Source organism: Lates calcarifer, linkage group LG12 (genome assembly GCF_001640805.2).
Source record: "Lates calcarifer isolate ASB-BC8 linkage group LG12, TLL_Latcal_v3, whole genome shotgun sequence".
Taxonomy (NCBI): domain Eukaryota; kingdom Metazoa; phylum Chordata; class Actinopteri; family Centropomidae; genus Lates; species Lates calcarifer.
The window spans coordinates 5663233-5677743 of NC_066844.1; the positions used below are offsets into that span (position 1 = coordinate 5663233).

Sequence of the window (14511 nt, forward strand, 5' to 3'; positions counted from 1 at the left end):
TTAATAAATCCTGTTCATTATAAAGTGCCACATTCTGATATATTAAGCTTTAAATTTTTCACATTCTATATCAGAAAGCGCGTCTTATTATTATATTGTGATGTACTGTGATAATATATGTTATGTTAGTTTTGGGTTAGCAAAGAAACGCTGTTCAGACTGTTTAGTTGAAGTACTGTTATTCCAGGGTTAATGAACATGTTTCCGGCTTAGACATGGTGAAGCCTGTCTGTCATGTCAGCTGACTGTAATTGGCTGGGAGCCGGGTATGGAGATGGGCTTTGGATCTTTCCACAGAAAAAGGGCTCGATGTAGGTAGTTTGGGTTTTTTTTGTTATTTTTGTCAGCGTTGGCTACACAGGAGCCCACAGCAGCCTGTGTTACTGCCCAAATTAAAAGTTATGATGAAACCAGCTGACGTCTCCTTGGCAAGGGATGTTATAATGTGTATGATGAGTGATCAATGTTTTCATTTTGGATCGATACTATTCAATGATCGTTGATCATTGAATCGATGTAGATCGATGTATCATTACACCCCTAGATATTTGAGTGTACTCTGCAGATCATTGGGCTGGATGTGAGACACTTTAACATTTAAACTGTGTTCTGCACATTTCTCTTTATAACAAGGTCATGATAGTGAATTTGGTTGTTTGAATCACACAAATGTCAACTGGAGAAATGTAATGCTCATGTTCCATTAATTCTTTGTATTTATAAAAAATTATAATGAAAATTATGCTTTTATGAGAAGGTGTTGTTTTTGTCTGGCTTGTTAACATGAATGACTGATTAGAAGCCATTATTTTTATTATTTACATCACTTAATTGTTTTGAGACACATCTTGAGGTTTAATACCTGAAATATCCAAAGAAAGGTTTAATCGAAAGCAACTGGACTTAGTTATAGTCTGGAAGACGTTTCACCTCTCCTCCTCTTCCAGACTATAACTAAGTCCAGTTGCTTTCGATTAAACCTTTCTTTGGATAACTATGACCTGGATGAATGAGAATATTCACAGAATACCTGAAATAGGAGAGTTCAAGTGGTTTAAACATCTGTTTGGTCACTGAATGACTGAATAGCTATTTTATATGAATAACTATTTTGATGAGAACAGGTTTGGGGGCTCATGCCGTCCTCTGACTGGCTTTACCTGTTGTCCACATATCATACCATGAAGCTACATACTACGATGGTTAGTCATTCTATGATATAAGAGTATGTAGACATGAGCAAAAGGCTAGAATCCTGCAAAAGGTTGTTTTTTTCTTGGCTAAAAATGAAGCAAACTTGGTACCTTAGTGGTGACCTAAAAATGCTGCAGCATCTGTCCAGAAGTTGTTGCACATTTCCACATCTTCTCTGAATTTGTTTGGGCAGGAAAATGAGAGAAGAGAGATCTGAGCCTGAAAATGATACACGCATTCGGTACAATCGATCATACGCGTTTACATACAAGAGCACCCTGACAGATACTTGTATCTTTTATGCGTACATATTCATACAAATGCAGATGTACATATAAAGGCTTGCACACATTCACACAAAATATATTCACACCCACAAATACAGACCCACTTGTACAGACCAAACTCCAGGGTGAATCAGAGCAATCTGGTCATCCTAATTATGGTGTGCTGTATGGTAAACTGGTGAGGTACTCGAGGAAAACTGTAATCAAAACCTCAGACAGTGGGGTGCTGTGATGAAGTGGCTCTCTGCATGTGCGGTTAATATGAAGACACGAAACTGCAAATTCATGACCCTTAAATGCAGCGTGCACCAGCTGTGAGGTCAGTCCTGTCCAGTTCTGTCTCTGTGCCTGCTCATATTGAGAGGAACATTGCAGAGGTCTTGCCCTGCCTACAGGTATTGGGAACAGGATCATTATACTAAGAATCTGAAGCGGCAGGTGTAGTGCAGCATGGCACAATTGCTTAACCTGCCTTTAACAAGGGCCACAACACATAAATCAAACAGCAGACCATGACTTTATAGTTCATCCCATTTTTTGTCCTTGTTTTAGTTCTGTTTTACTACATAATATGTGTCTGAATGGAATGTTGCATAGAAGTGTACTATTATTATGGATAAACCATGCAGGCACAAAACAGGGCATGCATCGACTCTCAACAGGGCTTTTATTTTGCTTTTGTCAGATTCACAAGCACTTCACACATTTCCCAGCCTAATCTTTTAGTGTTACAATGCTGGTCCATTCTATTACTGTCATCACCCTTGGAATGTCAATGAAATTTCTAACTAGTTTAGCAATTAAAGGCATCCTTGAAACAAAACCCACCATGTCTTGAAGCAAAAGCTTCAGATTTAATTGAGAATGTTTGCCAATCTGCTGAGTATGAAATAACTCAAGGAGAAAATGGGATTTTTGGCTGCAGTATTATGACAGAATTAGCTGCCATGGGATGTTATGACAAATTCTCTGAACTGCCATGTTCAAAGATTCAATTGTCAACATAGAAAAATGAGAAATATGGGTGGGGAACAGTGTGACAGTATAGTGAAAGATGCCAGAGATATGTACTTTGGGGTACATATCCAGCACAGGCTATTGGGTCATTTTTTAGAAGCTTTACTGTGCATTGAATTAATGATTAAAAGTTAAAGGTGGTAAGTTGAAAATGAGGTTTCTTCATGGCACAAAAGGGGGCCAGGATCACCAGGATGTTGAGATGTCATCATTCCTAGTTTGAAAGGAACTGCTGCACCATGAGAGTTCAATTTATTTTGAAAATGAAAGATGTTTTCAGCCCCAACGTAAATCTAACATTTTCTTCGGCCAAAATCAGCACCAATGCATTCATGAATATTTAAGAATTGGAGATGTAATATGTTACCATGAAGTAATCAAATGTCATTTCCATGCTAATGGTGGATTTACATTTGTGTCACATGTAGAAAATGCTGGGGTATGACTCATGCATTTATTCATAAATTCATTTGCTCATTCTTTCGTTCATCCATTTTTAAATTTCTCTCTTAATTGTAAGTTCTTTTTAGAAAAGCAAAGCTAAAATTACAGTTTTGATGATTTGAACTTGGGTTCACATTAAAAATGTTTCTGATCGTTGTAAAATGTCAAATGTGAAAAGAAAGCAAACAGGTTTTTTTTTCCTTTTTCGGAAGAAAGAAAAGATTTCAGTCATGCAGACTGATTGTTCATAGCATGTTTGACAAAATCGGTTTCATCAAACCTTTCCAGAGTGTAATACACTGTAAATAAGGTGTATTTATCTTGCGCTTCTGTCTTGAATCGTCATAGTACTTCATGTAATCGCCTCTGAAGCAGACAAACAATCAAAGCGATAAGATAAACAAAACAGTTGTATGACAAGCCAAAGCAGAGGAAAGTGCTTGGATCAACAGGCTAGGCTTAGTCCTTTGAGAAATTAAATCAACTTCAGTTTGTGGATTTTATCTTTTTGTGAAGAGCAGTGTGAATGTCAGTCATAATATTTGCTGCACCCAGTAAATATTGATAGATGCACCACAGTAATGAAGTTTAGAAAATACAGGTGCTCCAGGTACAAGGTATGTCTCTGTTAGAACAGAACATAATCAATCCAAACAATAGAGTGGGGTCTTCATAACTACAAAACTACAAATTAAAAAATTGTGCAGGATAGGAATACAAGTGTTTGAAGAATTGTTTAGACTTAAAATTGTTTACTTGACCATGTTGAAAGGATCTATTTTGTCCTAACAAAGCAATCATCAATCATTTACGATTATTGAAGCAGTTAAAGCCCCTGTGAAGTTTAATTAATTAATTTTTCATAACATTGCAAATTCATGACTAAGTCAGGAACAATAAAAGTTAAATTTTAGAGAAAAATAAAAACACCCTTAGGTCTTATTCATTAAGTTTAATGCGCAAAAACTAATTTAATCTGCTTCAGTGGAACTGTGTGGGTGTGTGTGTTTGATCAGATTTGATCGACAGAGGTCTGGCAACGAGCAAACAACCTCACATCTTCACTTTTTGGTTCAAATATTGCTAAATATTTATTAGTGCATGGGAATATGTGACTTCATCTCTTTGCAACAGAACCCTGCCAACTTCAAACCAGAGAGAAGAGTGCAGATAAAGTACAGAAAGAAATCTCTGATGTGAAGTAACCAAAACTCTTCTGTCGTCTTCTCTGGCAGAAAATTGTTTTCATGTAGGACCCCATCGCTCACAGTAAGAAGCTAAATGAGAAAATATGTTTTTAGGGCCTCTAAGACTTACAGTAAAAGCCTCCAAGACATGAATCTGGTATCCACAATGTTTTAAATTAATTAATCATTTTTAATTATATTTTTTTATGGTGAAGTATTATAAGACACAAAATACAGACGCTCTCCATGCTCTGCTGTAAAGAAATGTTTACAAAGCTTTGCAAAGTCTGATTCTAATGAAAATTAATTCTGCTGTTTAGTTGCAGTTTAAACATCATACACGAAAGACTTTGTTCTCACTGCAGACAGTCACAGATTTAAGCTTTACAGTGCATGTTTAAGTGCAGTTTAATTCTGTTGAGTAGTACCACAAGGTTACAGCACACAGCTAACGTGTGACTTATGCAGTACTATACATCATTATGTTATATAGTGCTCACTCAATTTAGCATATGTTAGAATTGTGCAAGAAAAGTCCAACCCCATTAAGGGCTTTAATGTTCTGCACACTTAAATGAACATTGTTGAAACATGCCATCAGCTATATGTTCCCATTCTTTTCAGAGTGGATTACTTACCAGAAAGAACCCATCAATCAAATGGAACACAAGGGACATTATTCACACTTGATGAACCTTTTTATCTCTCTAATGTGTGAAGTTAGACACTTCAAACATCCTCCTCTACCCATGTCCCTGAGGAATTGACTGACAATATGGAGAACACACTGCACTTGGTAGCTACTTAGCTTTTTTTTTTTCTTTCGTCTTCCACTCTCTTTGAGACAGGAACTTATTGCCAACCAATTACTGACCCGAGTTTAAAGCCTTTTATATCGAGCTGTTTTTAATTGTAGTCTGAGAATATGGCAGATAAGATATATACTGTAGCTAGAATGACACTCGAGAGTGCATACCTCCACTAAGGCCAAAATGCCCTGATCCACAATGTTAAGGAAAGTGATAAAAAAAACATAAAATAAAATGCTCTAATCTGACCCATTAACTGCATCTGCACAAAACAATTTCATAGGTTTGGTGCAAATTGGTTAAGCACTTTTTGTCTAATCCTTCTGACAAATAAACAAAAAAAAACATTAAATAGACACAGATGAAAACATACCATCTATGGTGAATGTAACAATGGCAGAGCAAGGCTTTCAGAATTTTAGACTGATCTATAGGAATGTTATTACTAGTTAGAAAACTGGTATTTTAAAAAAGAACATTTGGCCTTTAGAATTGGTTGATTTGTCATGGTTTAAATGGCAACATCCATTTATGTATTGTTGATTAACCTTATTATTTTAGCATGAATTCCTGTGACGTCATTGATTTAAAGTAGAGTTTTGCAGCTGATGGTTTGTAAAACCAGGTTTAATTTAAGGAACCAAATGATTTGTCTCAGGATTTTTCCAGTTTCTCCTGTAAGAGCGTGCAACACACACTCATGGTTGCCCATCACCAGAAGTGATTAAATTACTTTGTCATATGTCATCTTCTTATCCTCATTACTCATGTTGTTTCCTAGTGATAACTATTCAATAGGAGCAAAAGTTTTAAAGAATCACTACTTTACTGTTTCAAAATTGCTCATTAGAGCACAGCGAGGTCAAAATTTGGCAGAGACTTTAGCTGTGAAGTGATATAAAATCGAAAGATACAAAATGTTTTTCTCTTTAAAGGTGTGATTGCATGGAGTATCACCGTAATGATGTGACATGAGTTGGTGGGTGATGGTGTAAGTTTGTGGGTGATTGGTGCAGTATGGCTCCTTGGCACCTTTTCAGTGAATAGAGAATTTTTTGGCATTATTTATAGCCAAAAACAGTAGGGAATGAATGCTCAAGCCCAGATGGAGCATGTTTGAGTTTGTTAAGTCTAAGTGTTGGCTGCTAAACCAGGGGAAAAATAAAACACAGGACAAAAGTGAGAAAGTCACAATGCTTTTTGGCATAATCAAGAAATCTGCAGTCTAATTTTCACCCTATCCAAAATCCCTTACAAGGACAGTTTAACATGACTACCATGCTTCTCTTTTATGTTTTAAATGAAACATTTGGCAGCATAGGTGTGCTGTGAGATGGAATAAGAACGTACAAATCCAGCAGCAACTGCCAAATCACTTTTGAGTTATAGTTTAACAATTATGATTGTGTTGCAGCCTTTAATTGCACAGGTACATTATCTCAAATATATAAACAGCAGCCTGCTACCAACTGTCAGCTGAGGGAAAAGCTCTCCAGATGCCACAATAAATGGTAAATGGCTACATTTATAAAGTGTGCATTTATGAAAAGCGTGTTGCAATTTACGTCTCATTCACCCATTCACACACTCATTCCCCTATGTCAGCATTTAAGTATGTTTTTGGGAAATCTTGAACTGACCTCAAAATTTGCAAAAACAGACATGAGCTTCCACTGGGTGCATGCAAACTTTAGAATACTCAATTTGTGAGTATTAAAAAAAAAAAAAAACAGTTTTGTGATCACCTGCGATGCAAGTCCAAATCTATAACTTCTGCTGACTGAGATTTTTACACTTAAAATCCTCAATTTAGAAACTCACTGTCACAATGGAGTATGCATTTTCTGTTCTGTAAAAAAAATTACAGCTATCACCCATCTAGCACTTCCCACAAATTTTAGGATAACTGGCTGCATGAACCTTCAAGACAATAATTACATAAATTAACACCATTTTGTGTGATCTGGATTTTATATTAATGTAATTACCCACCAGTAATGAATATTTTGAGCTGAAAGGGACTGTGATATTATGTGTACTATATTTTATTTTATTTTTTTACCAAACAAACCTCTGTACTGAAATCTGTTGTTTTCTTCAGTTATTTATACCTCCTCCTGCCATTGAAGTAGTCATTCAGTTCTCTTTTTTTCAGACAGAAGATTTTGAGAGAAATCTTGGATACAAAGTACAAAGAGAAAGACGTATGATGGAGTCTAAAATAGATATACCACATCAATTAATGAGGGCTCTCAGATGTGTTTCATAGATGGGGAAAATATTGCTTTTGTGCTGTGTGCCAGAGTGATGGCAATTTTTGTATTTGTCATTGATTTTCTCAATAGAAAGAGGGTTAGGAGCATGCTAAATTATTATTTATCTATTTCACTATCCAATAGCTGGAACAGTTTTTTGTTTAAAAATAATTTAGTTTTTTGCTAAAAACATATTCAAGCCAGTGTCCAGAACAGGTTAAACATGTAATGAAAGCCATTCTGTTGTACTTTTTGCCCATCTTAAAAAGAGAAACCCTTGAAGCGTGGTCACACATTTGTCTTGGTCATAACTGCCCCATCAACAACCCTTGCGTGTCAGCTTGAAATATGAATTCTCCTCCTTGTCCCTGAATGCTGTGTATACTATATCGACATTTGTGGTGCTTGTGGCTGTCTGGCTGCAGGCGTTTGATGTAGATTTTCTCTAAGACTTCTTTGGAGATTGTTCATATGGTGTGGGGCCAGAACTGAGAATTGAATGATGGATACTTCACTACCCCAAGTGACTCTCTTTGGCCTCATATAACTCTACAGCCCCATTTTACCCCCTTGGTCTGTAAATTGGGTGTCATAAAAAGAAAAAAAAAAACATCACAACTAGGCCTTACAGCCACACAGATCATGAAATTTGTCTGCGACACCCAAGGCACTGGGGACCTGAAAGGTGCAGCCATGTCAATGCCTTGTGAATTACCAAGCTGCCAAAGGGGGTTGGGTGCGGCTGGAGAGGGCTAGAGGTAAAGGGGCCAAATTGTAACAGATTGCCAACCCTAAACCCCTGCCCTTAAGCAAAAAATGGACTTTAGGGATGAGGTTGCCAGTCACAGCATAATTGATGCTGGGCTGGGTACAGGGTAAGTCCCATCTGCCACTGTCTGCTATTTGGGAGACCAAAAAAAAAAGCTTTCCCTTTTGTCCTGTCTCAACTGAACCTTCAAACTGTGCTGGCAAAATCCTCTCTTCTGTCCCCCTCGTCCTCATTATAAGCACAAAGCTGTAAGTCCAAGCCGGGTTTACCCTCAGAGAGCGGCAGCCTGGGGAGAGACTGGGGAAAGCCACATACAGCCATGACATATCATATTTCCTATCATATGGGAACAGAGCAACAGAAGAAAGCATAATTCTGAGCTCTAAAATCAGTGTCTTTAGTGAAAGATCTTTTTTGGGTAATTTTCCTCCAATTGTTTCCATAAATGTTTCTATGTGGATGGTTCTGAACAGCAGTGTATATTAAGTATTTGTGGGTGGTGCATATCTTTCAGAGGTAGACCACAATATTATGTCCACTTGAGAGTAGGCCACTCGCTAGACAGCTGCCATTGCTCAGTGATGCAGCAATGAAACCATATGTTTCCACAGACGAGAAACGCTCAAACATATTTCTCACTCTCTTAAACACATGGACACATCAAAGCACGCAGGCATGTAGTATATGTGCCTGCTGCATTTTCAACAACATCGGTATGATTAATGGGCTTCGGAACTGGGGAACTTGTTCAATGTGACACAAGCTTTTGTCTCTGTGTGTCATCCCCTTCCTCTTCCTGACAGCCACCAGAGTCTCTCCCTCTCTCTCTTCTCTACCAGCCACTGCTTGCTGGTTGGCTGGGGCGGGAGGATGCGATATGAACTGACAGCACAGTAATAAGCCATGCAAATTAACAGGGTGGGGTGTAAATGCAAATGCTAAAAGCACAATAGAAAAGTGATTAAAAAGCATTTCAATGTCTTTTATCTCATGGTGCTGCTCATGCAAGGGAATACAGGCTTTAAAGGAAGACACTAGGTAGTGGGGACTCATGCCAGTGCTCATTTTAACATGTCTTTTTTTTCTGTCCTTAGATGACTTCTTCCACTCACATGAAGGCACTACACGTACATGCATGTGAATAGATGTCTTTATACACACAAGAATTTATGCTCTGTTCGCAACAATCTTAGTCTTTGAGCAGAAATGAAGTAGCAGTGGGGCATATGTTGTGTGCATTGCCAAGAGCTGGCAGTGTAAAATTTGTTCTGATTTTTTGGATGCCAGAATCATATCCTCAAGCCTACAAGTAAAGTTGAGATCATAGGACTGGCACAGGAACGGACCAATTAACTTCCATTCCAGACTCCACTGGGATGGATATTAGGTGAAAGAGTCAATTAAATTGACATTTTGAATTTCCAGTTGCTCAGTTTGTGGTAATGTGGCATAAGCATTTCTGTCTCCACTCTTCATGCTTAGCTTCTTACTTATGACTTTGTGTTTGGGAACAATTACAAGTCGCATTTAGTAGCCGCTAAGTAATATGCAGCCTTACTCTGAGGTTTTCAGTGTCCTTCTGAAAGTAGTTTGTTTGTACCTTGTACAATTTATTGAATGGTACACTAAATGTACATCAGTTAGTCTTGGTAGCACTGGTGGAGAGCCATATAACTGAATGAGAACTGAATGAGTTGTACACAGGATCTCACATGTTAGTATCAGAGAGTGAATCAAGGTGAAGTAGCTGGGTGGCATAGAGAGAATGTTCTCCAGCTGGAATAAACATTTTCAAGCAAATGTGTCAGCTAGCATTAGCTTCTGCTCTTCACAAGTGTTTCTGAGAAAGTTACTGTATCTGGAGCTCTAGGAATTCTGCTCTGTTGATGGCCCTCACCTCTGACTTCAATTCAGTTCATTTCAATTCAAATCAGTTCAGTTCGGTTCAATTCAGTTCACTTCAATTTCAAAAGAAAAGAGAAAAAAAGAGTTTCAAAGGGTTAATAAAAATATCCTACTACAAGAGGCAGTAGACAAAATCTTGCAAAATGTACTACATCACCTTAACACATGGTGTTTTCTAGCCCCTCCTCTCCATCAGCTCTGTGTTCTCTCTCTGGCTTTTGTTACAGATCTGTGTTTCAGAGACATACTGTGATATTTTCTCAGGAGCACTAAGAGGAAGAAAATATTTTTTAGATGTACTTTGGGGTCCACTTGTGTCTCTTTCTGTCTGCGCTGTAATTTTCCAATTTCAACTCTCGAGAACCTCTCCAAATTCAGACAATTGTTTTGCATATTCATCACCCTGTGTCACCTCAAGTCTTTTTTTCAATGCAGTTTGAAATATATGACTATGAATGCAGCATACATGGGAGTATACAAAGGTATGGTTCTCGGTGTATTCCTTGTACCTACCTTAAAGAAGTCAAATCCAGTGCATTTTTAATTGTACCATCTTTGCAAATGTTGATGGAAATTTGTTTTTGAAAGCTTTTTTAAAAACAAATCTCGGCAGCAAAGCATTCAGAATCAATGTTCTTTTGTGACTAAATGGCATGCATCCACATAGGTTAGATGGTGACTCAAGCACAAAGCATGCATAAAAGCTAATATGCAGTAAACAAAGAAAAAAGCAGCAATAGCGGGCAATAGTGAGCTGTCTGAAATTGAAAACCTGGCTAAATGATTGCGCTAATGTTCCTTTTGTGATTGCTGTTTAAATTGACTTCTAGTTTAATTTTGGGACAAAGATTAGCTGCTGCTTAGGTATGCCAGCCTTCACCTGTGGAGGAATCAGGTCATTTGAAACTAAATGCCATTTATAAGATTACTGCAGTACACTGAAACTATATTTTGTTGTTCCATCCCTTTTCTGTACCCACTGTTGAGGCACACAGGGGACTGGAGCCTACCCCAGCATGAGAGGCAGGGTACACTTTGCAGTCTATCAGGGACTAACACAGAACAAACCCATACATACCTGCGGGCAGTATAGAGTTTCAAAATAATGCATGTTGGAACAAACTGGAAAACATAAGTTCACTTCTTGTTATGCACATGGCTCTTAAACTATAACTCAGACAAGCCATTTGTCAGGAAGGTAATCCTCCAGTGACTGTGTTAAAATCACCGCTGAGAAGTGAAATACCTTGCACTATCATTTATCTTAGTGAAACCGTTCTAAATTCATACTGATTACTTTGGGACCCTTGGGCTCACAATAAAAAAGTACAGCTTCATCAAATACTTATCACTGAATTACTGTCAGTGAAAGTAAGCCAAGGATGACCTTGGTGCCTTTTCTTTGCGATCCTCCCCACACACACACCACCTTCCTCCACTATAAATAAACCCCCAGAGATGTGGACTCGAGGCCAGGGTGCTTAGTACAAGGGGATGTTGGGAGTGTTTCTTGTGAGTCCAGCTGTCTCCAGAGCTCTAAATCCCTTAATTATGAGGCCAGGGAAAGCAGTCTCTTGGGAGCATTAAACGTGCTCCTGTTCTGCACATTCACCAATCCCATTTGCAGGTTTCTTTTCTTTTTTCCCCTTCTTTTTCCCTTTTTTTCAGAAAAATAGCAGGGTAATGGTGCTTGAGGATATAGAACAAGAAGGAGGTGGTAAAGGAGAGATGGAAGGAGAGATCATTATTGATGTAACTGGCACAGCAGTACTACCAGGGACAAAAGGAAGTAAATGCTGCTTTTAATGCAGTGGTCTGCAAGTGTGCTCTGAACATCGGAAAAAGAAGGAATGGCTCATGGGAGTACAGAGCTCACATTTTTACACATTTGCAGTGTCCTGCTTTTAATAATATAATAATATAATAGGAATATAGCCTTCAGTTTATATAATACATGTTTGGCAGAACAAGGCAAAGGTATTTCAGGATTTTCCTCTTTAGACCAAACTGTGTTACTGTCAGGTGAAAACCTGAAAAGTTTCAGGAAGTTATATATCTTGATAAATCGTTATTTCAATAACCTTTGGAAGACTACATGAGCCCCTCAGGCTCAAGAAATTACTCAATCTAAAGTGGAAACATGAAAGTCACCAAAAATGGACATAGTGGAATAAGTGATATAAAGCTTTTTTTCCGCCCACTCAAGACCAATGTTCCCTCTAAGCTGCGCACCTGTGTAATCGCGCACTGCTACTGCTTTCTCCGCGCACAGCAAAACCTATGTAGCGCATACAATTACAGTGTGCGACAGTGTGCACGTCTGTTGTTGCTCACAGTAGTCCAAGGAATTCTCAGGGAGTTTGTGTGTATGCTCAGACACATGAAAAATTAGGGAGAACATTGCTCAAGACCCAAAACAAAAATATACATTTCAATCAGTTCTGAAGGGAAAGAAACACAGAGCAGAAAGCCATTTGCCTGCACACTGTGTAGCTGTGCAGTTTTCATTATGTAAAGGGAAGGGAGAGATGGTGGAGAGAGGATTTGGAATTTTTATATCTGAACTTGAATCTTTTGAGTCTTTAGAGAAACCACCAGAAGAATGTCAAAGATATTGACATTTCTTTTTTTTCCTAAAAGTTTCTTTGTTTTTGATATTTTTTCCCCAAGACTTCTATGTATTGTTTAGCAAACTTGACTGTGGTGACTTTTGCATTTCAATTTATAAGTTTCTCTTTACCTGTTTTGTATGAGCATGGTATCGGCATCAACATACAAGACAGTAACCTTGTCAAGTGAGAAATTAAATTATTTATATGCCGTCTTGAAATGATTGGTATGCATGCCCCAGTAAGTGTTTGCAGTGAGAGGCAGACGCCCTCATTTAACACACCCAACAGACAGCTTAAAACAAAGAACTGCAGCACAAAAACAAGGGATAAAATTTAGCTCAACCTTTAACAAGTGGGCGAAGAGAGAGCTGCAATTAAATGAGGTATGAAAGGCTTAGACTCCATCATCACAGACAACCATTTTAATCCTATACAGGGTTGCTGTGTTTGCAAATAGTGTGCTGTGCACCGTAGATCTTGGTTTTAATCATGTCAAATATTTCACCAAGGCTTATTCCTGTCTGTTGCTTTGACTCCCATTAGGTGGCCCCCCACCCACAGGGCAGAAAACAATAGAGTATCAGGATCAATACACAGCTTTCCTGAACTAACATGACTAGAGTGAGGAATTATTTATCTCAGCATTTACAAGGTTGCGTTAGTGATTTTATTCTAGCTAAACAAAGCATCTTGTTACTACTGCTTTGGAGAAGTACTTGTTGGGATTATCAATGCTTATCAGTCAAGTGGAAACTTGCAATTTGACAGTAATTATTTTTAATCTAATGAGATTGGATTTCACAAGATTAGCTTTGTCTAAATTAAATGTGCATGGTTTGGTGTGTTAAAACAGTAGATTGCTGCAAAACTCTCTTGATCTCTTTGCTTTTGCAGCTGCTAATATTGTGAAAATGAATCATAATTTTTAACTGCTGCTCTTGAAGCACTTTGTAGACAAAATGGTGTTGGGAATATATTTACTGGACTCCAGCAAGCTTTTACAAAGTAGAGTGCAATACTGTTTTATGAAATAGAGCAATCAATATCATCTATAAAGTGGGATTGTTTTTTTATCGTCTGATTATATGCTCTGCACATTAGAGCAACTTCACCTTAGTAGAGGCACTTCAGCACTTGACACTGCTTCTATGTCGAGTACTTGAGCATGATTGGTCAGGAACAGACACCTCTGACAGCTTATCATATGCCAGGTTGAGACAGGCTTGTCAGTAAGCTAATGGAGTGTTCTAGGGTTAATTTACAAGCATATGAATCCCATCAATAAGCAATTAAGAGGTGTGGAAACACGGAGGCGCCCAAGCCAGCAGCTAAATCCCCACCAACCCCCACCTGCTTTTAATCAATTAATTGCTGTGGCATGTCTGTTTAAAACTGCTTGATAGATTTACACATAAAAGTGACACATGAAAAAGCCACTGCTCCCCACATGACCTTTCTTATTGCTTAATCTATCGTAAAATGCGGCTTGTGGATTCAGAAATTGTAACTTCTGAAGAATCTTTCACCTCACACAATTGTTTATAGATTTCACAAATTCTTCTAGTTCTCATTGGAGCCGGGGCCACTTGAAATATTCTTAAAACATTCCCCTGCTAAATCTAGAGGAAAATAATTTGCCAGACAACTATTCAATGCCGGAGCATGACGGTGCATGAAAAGCCTCCTAAAGAGGAGACATGTAGATATACTGAATATAGGAAAACCTCTGCATTGTAAAACCTCCTCAGCTAATGTTGTGAAAAGTGCCCTTGATACTCAGCAGTCCTCATCAAAATTCAACTGGTCCTTGTGCAGCAGGCTGCTGCAGTGTCATCAGTTAAAATTTGCTTGTTGATATTTCCCTGAATCAGCCACAATATAGTTACTATGAATTCACATTCATATTTAAGTCACCATACAAGGACTAGAGTATTGCATGTTGAACAGCTGATTTTCTGCAAGAGATTTCCATTCATTACCTCCTCTTCCTCTCTCTTATAATGCTGTGAAGTCTCACTCGCATGTTTTTCCC

The 14511-nt window shown here is 38.1% G+C and overlaps 1 protein-coding gene across 4 annotated transcripts in view; it reads left to right on the plus strand.

The window, feature by feature from the left end:
• Positions 1-14511, plus strand: part of igsf21a (immunoglobin superfamily, member 21a) — a 163637-nt gene that overhangs the window by 120220 nt on the left and 28906 nt on the right. The window lies entirely within an intron of this gene.